This window comes from Lasioglossum baleicum, chromosome 17 (genome assembly GCF_051020765.1).
Source record: "Lasioglossum baleicum chromosome 17, iyLasBale1, whole genome shotgun sequence".
NCBI lineage: Eukaryota > Metazoa > Arthropoda > Insecta > Hymenoptera > Halictidae > Lasioglossum > Lasioglossum baleicum.
This window is the reverse complement of record NC_134945.1, coordinates 9,222,978-9,240,195: the sequence shown is the minus strand read 5'-3', so window position 1 is coordinate 9,240,195 and position 17,218 is coordinate 9,222,978. Positions and strand designations below refer to the sequence as shown.

At 35.9% G+C, this 17,218-nt stretch overlaps 1 protein-coding gene across 12 annotated transcripts in view; it reads left to right on the top strand.

Annotated features, from left to right (window-relative positions):
- The window catches only part of LOC143217586 (dystrophin, isoforms A/C/F/G/H), a 1,095,306-nt gene that overhangs the window by 454,510 nt on the left and 623,578 nt on the right, over nt 1-17,218 (top strand). The window lies entirely within an intron of this gene.

The window sequence follows — 17,218 nt, the reverse complement described above, 5'->3', positions numbered from 1 at the left end:
CTGCCCAGCGCCAGGAATTGCGGATGGGAACTGCAGCCCGCGACTCGAGACTCGAGACTCGAGACTGTCTGTCGACCATCGATCGTGCTATCTGTCAGAGAAGGTCGTCTCAAAAGTATCGTTAAGCGGGTCCTAAACACTGAATAATATTGCACAGAGTTATTGATCGTCCGGCCGGCGCATCGAACGTTTGTCCAATATATTGTGCCAATAAAAACTTATTTCGTGGTATCTGAAATATTGGAACATCTGTGGATTCCATCGCGCAATATACCTTCGCTTTTATATTTCTCTTTCGCTTTTTTCAGTCCACTTTTTCTATTTTCGTTTCTTCCACAATTCGAAACAATGTCCAATCGAGCTTTATCCTAGCCGTTCAAAATTTTTTCATAAATTCACGCATTGCGCAATGCAAGTTTCAGATTATTATCGAATGTCTAGAAAGAAGATTTAATATAAATTTTTTAAATTGAAAGGGGAACAACTTTTCACATTTTCTGGTCATTGATAAATATGTTTGACGGCTTCTTGTGCTTCTGTCTTGGCTTCAGAATTTAGAAATACAAAATCATGATTTTATTATTTACCTTAACGTACTCGTGAAAATTATTCAGAGGTTTTGGTTGCTTTTATGTTTTTACAAACATTTTTCACAATTTGTATGAAAGGTGAAGTAGTTATTCGTTGAATTAAGAAAAAATTAAAATATCTTCATCGCTCCAGTAAAAAATATTCTGATAAACGCGGTTGTATTAAAGACAAATATCTCGAAACTTCCAAGTTTTACATGAAACTAATTTGTGAAGCTTCAATCGTTGCAATCATCCCTTCTAAGAAATTTAGAGAAGTATTCATACCTAAGAACGATTAATTTCGACGAGAGCACTTTAGTAAATTCCAGTGAATGAATGAATGAATGATTGAATGTCGATATGGTTGGGAGATTCTCGTAAAAGGGTTAATTGTTGAAAGTTCTGGATATAGCTCTTGTACATACTAGCAGAGTCGTTTGTTATTATTCGGAGGAGAATTTGTTCATCTCTGAATCGAAGTAAGGAGTCGTTTTCGAGGCTAGACTATGAGTTGGAGACTGCGAGAAGTGCAAGCCTCCTGTCTGTTCACATTAAACAGACGCGAGGACAAAAGAAGTGGGTGTCGAAGTTTCAAAGAAAATATTGAAAGCACGACGCTTCTGCCAGAAAAGCTCCAAAGACGCGGAACCAGCGAGACGAATAACGAATCTCTGGGCGCCATTAGTTTCGTATCGTAGACGATTGTCGATATCGGGGAGTCCGTTCGTTTTACGTCAGGAACGAGGAAGAAACGGAGGCAGGACGGAAGGGCAAGAGGCGGAAGAATGGACCGAGAAGGTCGAAGTATTCCAGTGAACCGAGAAAGGGGAGGGAGAAAGATGGAAGGCATAGAACTATAACGGCGTAGGGCATGGTTCAATGACGACCGTCCAGAAATGGTAGCTTTGATGTCGAAATAATTGAGTTTATTCTTCTCGGTCTGTAGCGCCAGGATGCACTTCTTCCCTTTGTAATGAAATTCTTAAATGGGAACCAGCTGGTAGGCTGCGCCTGTTTTCCGAAACTTGGGGAACTGCCATATTTTATTGAAAAACGATCGATCAATTTACTCGACACATTTAAGGTCTCTCCCTGCCTCGACAGTCAAAAAATGACGCGGCCATCATGGATCTTTTAAAATACAATTATTTTTACTCGCGATATCAAAATTGCCATATTTACTGCGGTAATGTTTCCCAATCAAATTAAAATCTGTAAAAATAAATATTTTCCCCTGAATAAATTTGTACAATTCAATGGGAATGTATCCTCGTTGAATAGGTGAACAAAATTGTCAATCATTCTCATATCTAAAGTTATTAAATCAATAAAATTTTATGAATATCGACTTTTTTATTTAGAGGAGAATAAAATATCCACTGAACATATTTGTGAATTTGAAAATGAATCTGGATAGATTATTGTTAGACTGCGGATTTTATGCATGTATGACAAAAACGGGTCAGCACAATTTAAAGCAGTGGACATATTAAAAAGATTTCAAGACATAAGCGTATCGGTTTCAGCTTAATTAGATAATTAAAAGAAGAAAGAAATTTTGTTTCACTCCTGTCTTGCAATAAATGCAAACATTTTTTATTTTGCATAAAAATCCGCAGACTAGTTATTGTATACATATACTGGTCTCTCTTCATAAAATTGTCAATTGAACTCCCTTATAATATTTTCAATAAAAAATTGTAGCTAGAATAAAACAATCCAGTATCATGCTTATGGTAGACAAGTAAAGAGATATGCGTAGCACGATACAGTAAATAGACTGGACGCACCTACGCATACATACCTATGTATATACATATACTGTTGCTCGCGCTTTGACGTTTATGAGATCGTATAAACCGCGCAAACGTGAATATTCCATTAAAATTTTGCACAGTGTTTCTCAATGGTGTTCATGTGATGTATTATTAAACCAGGACAATAGAAATACATATATATGTACTTCCATAAACATTAATACCGACCATATAGGATATGTTATTAGAATAATAGAATTCCTTGTTATTAAGAACAAGTTGCAATATACTACACACCACATATAGTGGCTTGGAGATGTATGTTGCGGATCTTTATGCAAAATAAACATGTTTTGCAGTGATTGTGGGAAGCAGGAATAACCTAAAAATAGATTTCATCCCTTAACGAGCTTGTTACATTAAAAGCAACATTAAATCATTCTCAAATTTTTAAAATCTTTTACTGCTTTGTATTTCACCCAACCAATTTCTTCATAAATACATAAAGATCCGCACTCTATTAATTAGTACCTTATATTTTTACGCCCTCCACATGATACGAAGGAACAATATTTGAGATCAAACATTAGAGGGTTAGGTTTTTATAGGCTTTGATAAGTGAATCATGGCATTATCACATCTCACATCGATTTATGACCATATCTATCATAATTGAAATTGGATTCAAACATCATGTGTTGAAAAATTGCGTGTATTGAACAGAACGAATATTGAACCATTAATTTGTTTAAAGTTATAGCCAATTTTGCGAAGCGACCACTTTCATAAACTCAATCAACAGAATGCAATGAATTGTCAAGAAATATCCACAAGATTCAACTCACAATTTTAAACATTTTCGATCAAGGTCGCGTGAAGGACATAAATCGTAGCACGTTGAATTTTAATCTTCCAATAGATAATAACAGAATGGAAATAGAAATATAGAGTACCATTTGTAACAACACTTGATAACGTCAACATGACTTTCACGGCGAGCCTGGGAACAAATTTCTCTGTCGGACTGTAGATGATCCTTAATTTACTGTAACTAGTTCCTCAAACATTTTTCCCCATTTGTAACAATAACAAAAATATTTGAAAATCCCGTTTCCGTTAGTTCACTCTGCGAGCAAACTGTCGGACAAAACAGTCGATAAATCATTGAAATAGCTTTGCGCTTTCTCTGAAACGACCATACGCAATTGCGCCCGCACAATTCCAGCGAAGCGCGGCGTGAACGTTTCCGTGGACGGGACGGCGCACAGTGGTCCAAACGGCCGATTTAGGAGTGCAAAAGTCAAAAAACCAAACATGAAGTAGGCATTTAATACTGTTTCTTACATCAACACACATGTCTGTAGAAGCTGAAATCAACAATTTTACTTCTCAAATCAATTATTGTTAAGTGTGGCATAGGTTGAAAGTAGCAGTATGAAAAGTACATCGATATAAAGGACATCCTTTTCACCTATTATTTTTTTGTTTGGAACATTAATATTGATTTCTAATTATAACAGCCGTGTTCAGAAGCATTAGGAAGATATGAAAAAAAATATAAAACAATTTTTCGGAAATGTTTAAATAATGTTCCTCAAGGAAGTATTAAGAAATTTATTTTTTAAGTTTGTTGTAGGAAATACTAATGATATTCGCCCGTATTCGCGTTAATTTTTGCATGAATATTAGGAATGGAATATGTAGTTTGTGGTTTCATCAAATTTATTTACAGAAAATTGCAGATTAGCAAGTTATTTTATTTTTTCTGGTACAGTTCGATGACGAGTACGCGTGGAACGAAGAGGTTTTAAGAAATTCATTTCTTAAATTAGTAGGAAATACTAACGATGCTCGCCCGTATTCGCGTTAATTTTTGCATAAATATTAGGAATGAAATATGTAGTTTATGGTTTCATCAAATTTATTTGTAGAAAAATGCAGATTAGCAAATTATTTTATTTTTTCTGGTACAGTTCGATGACGAGTACGCGTGGGACTTACATATATAATAGACGTATTATTATAATAAATAATATATAATAGACGATTAATAGACGTATTAGGCAATAATGTGCAAAGAATGCCTGGTGTTGTGGCATTGTTGTTGGAGCGCCGATTGACAGTTATTTTCGCGAGTCGTAGCGTAGAGAGCGTAAACAAAAAAAAATGATTTTCTGTTGTTTGGGCCTTGCACATAAATGTTGGGATTGACAGTTTGGATTGTGTTAGGTTATATATTTCTTGAATTTATATTTATAATAATATAAAACATCATCAAGGCTTTTAATTTGCCAATTGGGATGATGTCCGAGGAACCGCTTGAGGCACGAAATAAAGATTTGAGGAGATTTAGAGAAAACAACACGAGGAAGAGCTCACGAGCAGCTGGCATAACTGATTTATTGCACAACTTTTTATTCACTTCCGACCCACTTATTTCTGGAATATTATGCAAACAGACAAAGTTACGGACACACAAAAAAACAGTATTTGAAAATGAAATGAAAACCCTTTTATTATATGAGGATAATGACGATAATGATGTGGATGATAACGATAGTAATTTGAATAATGACAATAGTAATTTGGATGATAACGATAGTGATTTGGATGATAACGACGACAGTAATATGAACAATGAAGATAGTAATTTGGATGACGCCAACAGTAATTCAGATGAAGAAAGCGAAATAGAAGTTTTTGGTAATGATTAGTAATAATTATCATAATTATAAGCTTAGGTAATAATTGTTTTCTTAATAATTATAATGCTTATAATTAGATGTAAATAGTATAACTAGACATAAATATTGTTTTGTTTTTATTTTTATTATTATTGTGTTTTTTATATGTATTATTATTGTTGTTGTCGTAAATTTCATTTCTGAAAATTATACTTTTGTAAAAAACGAAGAATTGTGTACAAGTTTCTCTTTTCTATCACTATACATTAAAACTGGCATTATAAATTGAAATATGTTACTTCTCTGCTATATTTTAAGAAAAAAAAATATTTCAATAAACTTACGGAACTCTATTAGCCTTCTTTATACTTACCTAATGTGTATAGAATACATGTAACACAGAATTATCGATTATTAGAAGCGTTTATACTTTTGCACTCCTAAATCGGCCGTTTGGACCACTGTGCGGCGGCATAGCGCATTTCAGATTTAATTCTCGTGGAATCGGGTCGACGAGCGATTTAATTGGCCGGTTGCGCAACGACTTCATTAAAATTCAGAAAATTCCCGTGATTCGAGCCGTTCGGAAACGCGCAACGAATTCTATATCCCGTTCGAGAATTGATTACATCCGTCGGCCGATGGCAGGCGTGATGTGCAAGTTACATTTTAATTTTCGAACTATCGACAGTTCCTGTCCCCCGGTCGGATCGCAGAAGATATTTCACGCTTTCTCTATGCATTTTTAATTTACGAACGGCGAAAATAGTCGAATCGGCCGTTCCCAGCTGCGAAGAACGAATTAGTTTGTTGAGTTGTAACGTCATCTTCTGTCTGCTCGATAGACGTACCGAGTCGAACACTGTTGGGTCATTGTTACAGTCCTGATACGATTTTCAATACATCTTTAATTCAGCAAGAGCCTAATGAGAAACGCTACGAAAATAGCCTAAACCTGCTGTCAAAAAACAACTGGAGGTGCACTCTTTCCAATGGGATACATATACAGCAGGCATGTCAAACACGCGGCCCGCGTCGACAAGTAGTTTGCGGCCCGACCAAAAACTTTGAAACTATTGATGACAATTTATAGGTTTTACACTTCAGATTCACCCGTTTGCGAGTCAATTTCACCTCTCTGTAAATCAATTTCAACCTTTTGCGAATCTTTTTCACCCTTCTTCATATTAAATTCAACCTTTTGCAAATCAATTTCACCCATTAGGAATATGTAAAATTAATTATTTATTTATTTCGATTAAATTACATATTTATTTCGAGCTCATTTAAAATACACTGAGTTCATTTAAAAGTACATTTTCGCAAAGAAACAAGGCATTGTAAAAGATCTTAGTTAGGAATCATCTCTTTCAAGGAAGTACAACATTTTTAGGACACCCTGTATACAATTCTTTCAATGCGTTCCCACTGTTGCAGGACCATCTGTTAGAAACTTATCAAGAGTTTTGCAATGATCCAATACATCATTTGAAGTTATCCATAGAAAGTTGATGACTATTTCGACCATTTACATTCTATTTCGGAACGCAACTTCCTCTTTACTCTGCGGAGTAATTTTAACTTTATGTTGCCACGAATCGACGCTGTTATTTACATTTATTATATGTTTGTTGACATGTATGTTGTCAGTTTTCTTCAATTACATTCATACCCCCATTTGCATTGATACTGTTGCATTCATAGTCCTTCATAAATAATGTGATATTAGAAAAAATCAAAACATATTACATAAAGGTATAAAGATTGCAAAACTGATTGCTCTAACATTGTTTATTTGCACATTTATACTGCACATTTACCCGGAACAGTATATAAATTCGGGCACCTTTAGAGTGGGTTTTTCCATGGCAAACGATGAAGATAATATTTTTCAAAGTTCAATAATGTCGTGCTCTTCGTGCAATACAGCTCTTGTAAAATTCGTTTTGCGCGGTTGTTCGTAAACACGAAGCCGAGAATGTCGAACTGAACCAGTTCGGCACGTATAGTTTTAATAACGTGCACGTGACGGGAATGCGACCGTTAATAATCCGTCGAGATCTATCGACCAAAATGTCTTGCACACTAGACTTCGACAATCTTTTTCCGGAAAACTATCTACAATATTTTCACGTGTCGTGTTTCAAGTCAGATACAATTATATCGTGGTTTTTAATCAATTTATTGCGTTGCAGGGCTAATTACGCTAAGAGATGTTACTGAATGGTCTGCTGTACCTCCAGTGAATGAAACGGGGAAGTAATTTGATAGTTGAATTGAGGCTTTTACTGGAAATATTCACAACTATTCACATTCTAGGTACCTAACAAATTTAGGTAATTAATAGACTGCGGATCATTAGGGTAAAGTGCCCAAATATGAACCACTTTTTGTTGGTGATTTTTTTATTATTTTAGAATGCTCTTTTTCGACCAAAAAATTATCAGTTGTAGATGCATTTCCTCCCTATAAGATTCCGGGGTCAAGTTTGTTCAAAAATTAATACAGCTCGGGAAAAATATTTTTTTTTTGTGGTGTGTCATTTGCGGTTCTTAATATGGTACAGCAGGGAACTCTTGGTAGTGTCATATTGGCAACTCCACGTGGACTAATAATACTAGCTACTGACAAAGAGAAAATTAATTTCAGCCCAAACCAACAGTTGGCAAACATTAATATAAATAAACTGAAACTACAGATATGTTCAAACATTTCAAAATCACTTACCTTTCTCGGAAAAGATACTATCGAGAATCTAACCACAAAAGTATTCAACACGGCGGAGGATCGGTACTAAAATCTATAGAACGGTGCGAACGCAATGCACACTGTTGAGTAAACTTTGAAAACTATCGTTTGAGGATTTTCTCACCAGAGTACGACTTCTTCTTTACAAGATATAAGATTGTGCCATACCAGGCGACTATACCATATTTGGGCACTTTACCATATGCAAAATAAAAATATTTTGCAACGATTGTGGACAACAGGAATTACATAAAACTTCCGTTTCAGTCCTTAATAGATTTTTTTTAGATTGAATACATTATAACAATATTCTTAGATTTTTCTGATCTTTTACTGTTTTATATTTCGCCCAATCTCTTCATAAATGCTTCTATAAATGTAGTTCGCATATTGAAGGTTATAACTCCGGTGTAACGTGATCAAAAAATCGCCGAGAAAAGACTTATCTTTCGTGGAAGTACGTGTACAGTTTGTTTAAACAATTCGACTTTTAATGTAACGACTTTGTTACATTAAAAACAACATTACGATATCGTTAAATTTTCTAATCCTTTTCTGTGTTTTAGATTTCACCCAACCAATTTCTTCATAAATGCATAAAGACCCGCAGTCTAATTATAATATATTTACTGTGCATTTACTGATACATGAAATAAATATGTACAGCATCTTAAACAGATTCTTGATCGCGTTATGTGAAGGTCTACTGTGCTTATACAAGGTGGTCCAGGAAAAATCAGCACTTGAATATCTCTGTTATTTTGGGAGATATTGAAAAACTTTATGAACAAAAGTTGTTTAGGTCAGGAAGGTAGTAGGACTCCTTCACTTACATAGGAACTACTTCACTTTTTAAAATAGGATCATATATTTTTTTGTACACTAGTTGATGCAGCTCGACAGTTTCTATAAAAAAGTATTGACCTATATTATGTATGTCGAAACATTAGTAAACTGCGGATTTTATGCATTTATAACAAAAACGGATAGGTGTAATTTAAAAGAGTAAAAATATTAGAAGAATTTAATAATACTGTTATATTATTTTCGACCTATCAAACGTATTAAGAAAGAAGATAAATTTCTGTTTCACTCCAGATTGTTGCAATTCAGTTAGGAAATTTTTGTTTTCCATAAAGATTCGCTGTCTAATTATTAGTTTAGGAGATATTCGTGTCGCGAATAGGTCATTCCGGTCCACCAAAATGGACAACGATCGAGAAGCTGCAGAGTTAAGAAAGTGTATAAATCTGTTTGAAAAGAATTAAATGAATGAGTCGCAGGATGGGACAAACGTTCGTCGCTTGGTAGGAATTCGTGGCGGAAGATAGGATGCAACGTCGTTCGACGGTTTGAGGAATGGCTGTAGATTTGTGCGCAAATAAAATGTGTACCAGTTGCGATTCGGCTGGGATTGAAATGCTAACCCCGGTAATGGCAACGGGAGAGTTGTGCGACGCAATGGGGATCGATGGATGATGGGCCATCACAAAGGCTGTTGCATCGCGAGAAAAAAAGGAATCGGAACAACGAATCAAGAGGTTAGATGAGCTGTCAAATCAGCGTTCCAGCCGAAACTGCCAGCTGAGAGCGGAACAATCGTTCGAATATCGATGAAAGAGTCTAGCTTTGTACTTGCACGGAACAACGCGACCTTCCTTTTTAACGGCGTCCCTCTTGTTATTTGGGGGTTCGACTGGTGCCCGTACGCGCGACCCGTTCACGCGGAATCCCAGGATTTTCTGCCTCGGACCGTCGGCTTTTTAATTTGTTTTCGCCGAACGGGACTTTACCACCGGTAGCCTTCGTTAAAGGGTATTCGATTCAGTTTGCGCATAGCCTCGGAATACCCTCGATAAAGGAAAGTGACGCTTGAGATTCGATAATTGTTTCAAATTGTCTACCGTTCGAGCCGACCCATTCGAAAATCCAGCTTAGCGACTAAGCCCATTTTTGGTCCGGGTTTTGCTAGGTTAATCTCTCCGGGCAATGATCATACACCATGTGGTACCACTGCCTTCCCGAGAGTACCAGACGCAGCATAAGAAATATTTTAATAAGAATTGTTAGCACAAGTATTGATTTTTAGAAGAGACTGCGGAGGTTTGATACGATTTTAAAAAGAGACAAATCGTGTGAACGAAACTAAATAATATTTTAATGATGTTTTTGTATATCTATTTAGAAAATTCCATTCGTTAACGAAAAAATAAATTTTGTTTATAGAGTATTCCCGAAAAGAAGAATGGCATTTTTTATTTGAAAACTGCTTCTTATTTTTCATTTATCGGCATGTGCCACTATGTTTCAAGGTAAACTTGTCGAGGTGTTGCCTGCTCGCCAATTTCAATGAGCTTTAAATATGTTGTCAAATGTCCTGCATTCCGATATTTTCATCCACAAGAGGTTTCCTTATTCATGGATCTTTGAAGGATTTTACCGTAGCTCCGTTTTCGTTATCAGAAAATTCGTCCTTATTTCGTTCATTACCTCTCTATGAGGCGTGTTTCCCAGCGGCTCGCTAATCGTAGTTGAGCACTGACAAGACACAACACCAACCGAGCTGTCGCAGAAATATGTTATTCCTTTTTTCCGATTTAATTCCGCATAGTACCCGGCCGCCTGTACTACGATTTCGGGAATACCCCGTATTGGCGATCGTATTCTGTTCGTAACAAGCAGCGTAGGTGTTAACAATCACCAAGGATTGATCGTGTTTCAAGTGGCTCGCGAGTGTTGCGAGAGTCGTGGTCATAGAGGAAAGGAGAGTACACTGTTCCACGAGAATCATTTACTTCGGGCCGGCATTATAGTCGGCGAAAGAAAACGTTGGGCGAAGCCGGGCGTCTTCGAAAGTTCGAGGACGAAGAGTTTTAACGATAGCAAAAACCGATCTGCCATCCCGCCACGCGAACACCCGATTGGAAACTACTTCGGGCTTACGTAAAGTTTCTCCATCGCTCATCAGCCGTCCCTTTGCTGGCCGAGCCATTGAAACCTGGCTGAAGTTAGACGCGCGAACACAAGAATCTCGGGGAAAAAAGGCGGCTACAGACGCGGAAAAAATAGTAATGCGTTCGAGAATGCTGACTTTCTTTCGTGCGATCAGCCGGTTTAGTTAGACAAAGAAATAATGAGCCCTATATTATGAGAGTGAAGCAACTTCACTTTTAATTCGATTGTAATCATTAGATTGCGGATTTTGTGCACTTGCGGCAAAAATGTGTGGGTTCAATTTGAGGATGTGCTTATATTATTTTCAACTCCATATAATTTTTAAAGAGTGAAAGATATTTGTATTTGGCTCCTGTTTCTCACAATCTATGAGGAAAATGTTTATTTTTCATAAGGATCCGCAATCTAGTTATAATAATGTGGATATTGCGATTCGATTGGGTCGTTTGAAATGATTTATTGCTGTAATTACAATGAAGTATGAAATTCCACTTATAGCAACTGAGCGAAACAGTAGAAAAGGTAAAAACAGTCTAGATAAATGGCATTATACGGATTCAGAATAAAGTGGTGGCTTTAGTCAGACGATGGGAAATGGACAGAACAGTATTGAACTGCGAAAATCACGAATTCTTCCCTCTAAGAGCGAAGTTCACCACGTGCGGTTGACCGTGGCGTAATTGGCTTGAAGGAATTCGCGTGCCTTTCAGCGAGCAAGTGGTTCGCGCGACTCGTTCGTTCGACAGCCATTGTGTCGCTGTTGAGTGGCAGTTTCATTAGCGGGGACATTTCGCTTTAAAAAAATGCGTTAATCGTTCCAGCAAAAGGCGGGCCACGTTGAAAGCGGCGCGGAAGCTCGGGCTATTTCATGTTTCAATCTCCTTCGACCCGCGACATACATTGTCAACGGCAGCTACCCTAAAATTTTGGCAGTTTCCGCTCTCTTCTACGAAAAAAAAAAAAAAAAAAAATGAAAAATAATTGCTAGAAGCGATAACGGTTTTTTTACATACTCATCTTAAAATTACGGTGAACAAACAATAGGGTGTGTAATCATGGACGCATCAGGGACGCTATTAGATTATTACGCCACCAGCAGGCGTTCAATGCTGGTTAATCCTGGCACGAGCGGCGTATATTATTCCCTGCATTGATGATAACATTGATATTACATTGTAATTTGCATACGACGCGTGTCGGTTCTCCACGCGTTGCCTTCGATAGCTAACGAAGAGAGGATGTGAATTTGTTGGCCAGTGACGACTAACAATAAGCAACGGTAATTGTGTCGTCCTCTCGCTTCGAAATTTTCTACTGGCAAGCCGTAATATAAATTCAATGATTAAGTATTCAATAAGCAGATGAATGTGGCATTGTCGAACAATTCTAATTGGTTTCCGTGGAATGCGTTGAGTTTACAAGCATCTGGTAAAGAAAGTAGTGTAAGTTTATCAGTAGTGAGACAAGCTGTATGTCGAATGTGAAATATCCACTTGAACGCGAGGATACACCCGTAATTGTTTCTCTGTTTTGTAATTGTTTCGAGGCAGGCAGTGATATCAATTGAATAGTTATGTACACAATATATAAATCAATATGAAAATGTTTGTAGAAAATGTGGTATTGTTCAACAATATTGACTAATCAATTCTAGTGAAGCTAGTAGTGCAAGTACATCACTAGTCAGACAAGCTGTATGTCGACTGTGGAATATCCACTTGAACGCGAGGATACACCCGTAATTGTTTCTCTGTTTTGTAATTGTTTCGGGGCAAGCAGTGATATCAATTGAATAGTTATGTACACAATATATAAATCAATATGAAAATGTTTGTAGAAAATGTGGTATTGTTCAACAATATTGACTAATCAATTCTAGTGAAGCTAGTAGTGCAAGTACATCACTAGTCAGACAAGCTGTATGTCGACTGTGGAATATCCACTTGAACGCGAGGATACACCCGTAATTGTTTCTCTGTTTTGTAATTGTTTCGAGGCAGGCAGTGATATTAATTGAATAGTTATGTACACAATATATAAATCAATATGAAAATGTTTGTAGAAAATGTGGTATTGTTCAACAATATTGACTAATCAATTCTAGTGAAGCTAGTAGTGCAAGTACATCACTGGTCAGACAAGCTGTATGTCGACTGTGGAATATCCACTTGAACGCGAGGATACATCCGTAATTGTTTCTCTGTTTTGTAATTGTTTCGGGGCAAGCAGTGATATTAATTGAATAGTTCTGTACACAATATATAAATTAATATGAAAATGTTTGTAGAAAATGTGGTATTGTTCAACAATATTGACTAATCAATTCTAGTGAAGCTAGTAGTGCAAGTACATCACTAGTCAGACAAGCTGTATGTCGAATGTGTAATATCTACTTGAACGCGAGGATACACCCGTAATTGTTTCTCTGTTTTGTAATTGTTTCGGGGCAAGCAGTGATATCAATTGAATAGTTATGTACACAATATATAAATCAATATGAAAATGTTTGTAGAAAATGTGGTATTGTTCAACAATATTGACTAATCAATTCTAGTGAAGCTAGTAGTGTAAGTACATCACTAGTCAGACAAGCTGTATGTCGACTGTTGAATATCCACTTGAACGCGAGGATACACCCGTAATTGTTTCTCTGTTTTGTAATTGTTTCGGGGCAAGCAGTGATATCAATTGAATAGTTATGTACACAATATATAAATCAATATGAAAATGTTTGTAGAAAATGTGGTATTGTCCAACAATATTGACTGGTCTTTGTGAAATTGTGCAGTTTACGAGGTTCTAGTCAAGCTAGTAGTGTAAGTACATCACTAGTCAGACAAGCTGTATGTCGACTGTGGAATATCCACTTGAACGCGAGGATACACCCGTAATTGTTTCTCTGTTTTGTAATTGTTCCGGGGCAAGCAGTGATATTAATTGAATAGTTATGTACACAATATATAAATCAATATGAAAATGTTTGTAGAAAATGTGGTATTGTCCAACAATATTGACTGGTCTTTGTGAAATTGTGCAGTTTACGAGGTTCTAGTGAAGCTAGTAGTGTAAGTACATCACTAGTCAGACAAGCTGTATGTCGACTGTGGAATATCCACTTGAACGCGAGGATACACCCGTAATTGTTTCTCTGTTTTGTAATTGTTTCGAGGCAGGCAGTGATATTAATTGAATAGTTATGTACACAATATATAAATCAATATGAAAATGTTTGTTGGAAATATGGTATTGTCCAACACAATATTGACTAGTCTCTGCGAAAAGCGTGCAGTTTACGAGGTTCTAGTGAAGCTAGTAGTGTAAGTTCATCACTGGTCAGACAAGCTGTATAGTAGAACGAAAAAACGTCATCCCATGCCGTTTAGTAGAATAATGTCTACTAAACAATTAACGAAGCAATAATTAACTGTATTAATAAAAAAAATAGTAACGTCGTATCATATCTTACTGTATTCTCTTTTCAGTTACGTTATTGTATGCGTTCAATAAGTTACTCTAGTATACAAAGAATATATTTAGCATCGCAAAAATAGTGGAACAGTTTCTACAACAATAACAACATTAATAAATATATTGCTCTTAATGCTTTGGGCGAAATAAATGTTGCAAATCACAGATAACAGATGTGTACGATTGTGTATAATTTATTCTATGACTACGAACGTAGTACGAACAATATATGTGTAATCTCATAGTCCTCCTTATTACATTTGAATTCTAGAACGTGAACTTCCTGGCGAAGTAATTTCTACATACTTTTGCGGGCGCTCGGTTCTGAGCATTGCTCTACGTATACGATAACTTGCATTGCTCTGAGATTTTTAGAGGTTCACTTCGGAACTTTGCAGATATATCTGTGAAACTTTAAACATTAAGAAAATACAGGGTGTGCCATTTAAATCGATCCACTCGTACATCTCCGAAACTGTGGATGATTAACACATCTTGTATTTTTGAAGCTTTAAACATCATGAAAACAGGAAATGGGAAAATGCGATAAAGATTTGTTGCATACCACATTTTGCCTTTAATACACGTACAGTGACTCCCAGTAAAGTTAGAACAATTGGTTTGCTACGTAACGTGACAAAATTTTTTGAAAAAAACTGCAAGTTGTCGGAATTGCAGAGAAAATACTAAAATTTGTATTTTTCAATTTTTTATGTGACTTTATATGGAAAATTTAGATAACACGTTTCGTACATCTGTATCAATTGAACATATTCTGAAAATTTCATCAAAATTGGTCGTTGTTGTAATGAGCTACAAACGTTTAAAGATGGTAAAAATTGCAGTTTTTCACGATTTTCGGCCTCCAACTGCAATAATTCTAAGGATTCTTACATCTTTCAATGCCACTTTCACAGTCAAAGAAACATTCACATATTTCACATAACTTGCATATAATTGACACAGATATACAAAACATATTTTTTAAAATTTCAATATAGGCCCGCATAATCAGTTGTAAAATGCAACCTTTAGTATTTTCTCTACAATTCCGACCAAATGCAATTTTTGAAAAAACTTTTTTTCACATCCTGTAGTAAACTAGTTGCGCTCTAGCTTCCCAAAATGTTCAAATCGTATAGTCGAATACTAAAAAAAGTGATGGTGTTTTTAAGAGTGCCAGAATATTAGTGAGAGTCACTGTACAAGATTTGGTATTTTGTGTTGATTGAAATAATAATGGAATCTCTGTGCGGCAAGTGATAATAATAACAGGTTGGAATAAGAATCGATAGGAGATGATATTTCCCGTATTAAAACAGTTATTTGAGAACGACAGCGCTTGCAAATTCCATCAAAGATGAGCTAGTATCGAAAGAGAAAGAGTATCGTTCAGTCGGGACAGCAGATCGGGCCGCGGTAACTGAATTTTTCTGCCATCCAGCTCCCGGGGATTCGGGTTTCGCATAAATTCCAGGCGCAGATACGCGTCGGATAAGGAGGCCGCCGGTCGTGGCACAAATCTCGTTTGGAATTTTTCATTTCCTCGATGGCGATCGGTTTCACACAAAGATGTCATCCGTATCCGACATAAACTCACGATATAAGATTTCTCCACGGGGATTGTAATTCCGCTGTGAACCATCTAACATTTAATTCTATGCGCAGATGTGGGAACACCGAACATAAAGAATTGGAGAATTAGGTGGATGAATTTACGTCGTTTAATCAGTTCAGATCGTTAGAAAAATTCCTGTGAATTTTAAGAAAAAAACACATTACTACTATAGTATAGAATACAAAAGCTGTTATTATCTTCTTTCACGTACCTCGACAGTCAGTCAATGATTCTTATAGATTTTGCTGCACGTCGAATGGTTATTTTATTATAAAAATCTACGCTTCATTTCACTTGGGTGTATCTATAGAAATTTTTGAACGGACGAACAAATTTTACTTTTTCTCAAAATTAAATTTTTCCAAATATTGCTACAGGAAAAAGCGATGTCAGATTTGCATCCAATACAACAAAATCTGCCAGTATTGCTTACTGGATATTAAGACACAGGACAGACATAGTGAATTCTCACTGAATATTTGGATTATTTAAAAACACGATAGAAACTGACGAGTGTTTACGACCAAAAATTTTTCTACGTAAAACAATCTCACGTTCATGTTTCGTTTGTCACATCTTATTTTCTACATATTTTTTATTTTCATAATTCAATTCACATGTACAGTTACAAGCAAAACGCACACTTTAAATCAGAATAACTTTTTTAAGAATGGACCAAACGACTTCAATTTCTGTGTAAGGCTAGATGAATTAGTTTAGTAAACGACGTCTAAAAATATGTTGAAAAAATGCATTTGGTCGGAATTGTGAAAAACAGTAGTAAAAAATGAATTTTACGACTTTTTTAACTGGGCCAATAACGAAAATTTAAATGATGTGTTTGGTTCAACTTGTATAAATTATATACGCTCCGAAAATTTCATTGGAATTGGTTAATTGGTTTACGAGTTATAATCGATCGAGAGTGGTAAAAAGGCTAAAAATCTTGAAAAATTGCAATTTTTACTCGTAAACCAATTTCAATGAAATTTTCGGAGATACAATTTAACAAGTTAACCAAACACATCTTTTAAATTTTCGTTATTGGCCCAGCTAAAAAGGTCGTAAAAATCAATTTCTACTATTGTTTTTTACAATTCCGACCAAATGCATTTTTTCAACATATTTTTTCGGCGACATTTACTAAACTAATTCATCTAGACAAAAAAAGTTATTCTGATCTAAAGTGTGTGTGTGTGATCAGTTTTGCTCCTAACTGTATATTTTATTCTCGAAGCGTTTATCATTATAATGATTACAGCAATGAAAATCCACTCCCCTTCACTTGTTTTAATGTTTCACAGACTCTCTGAAGATTATTAATTTTTACATTACAGCTTCAAAGTAAAAATGTGAGTGGACATTTCATTAACGATAAAGAGAATTTTTGCTTAAATGGATAAAGAGAATCCGACG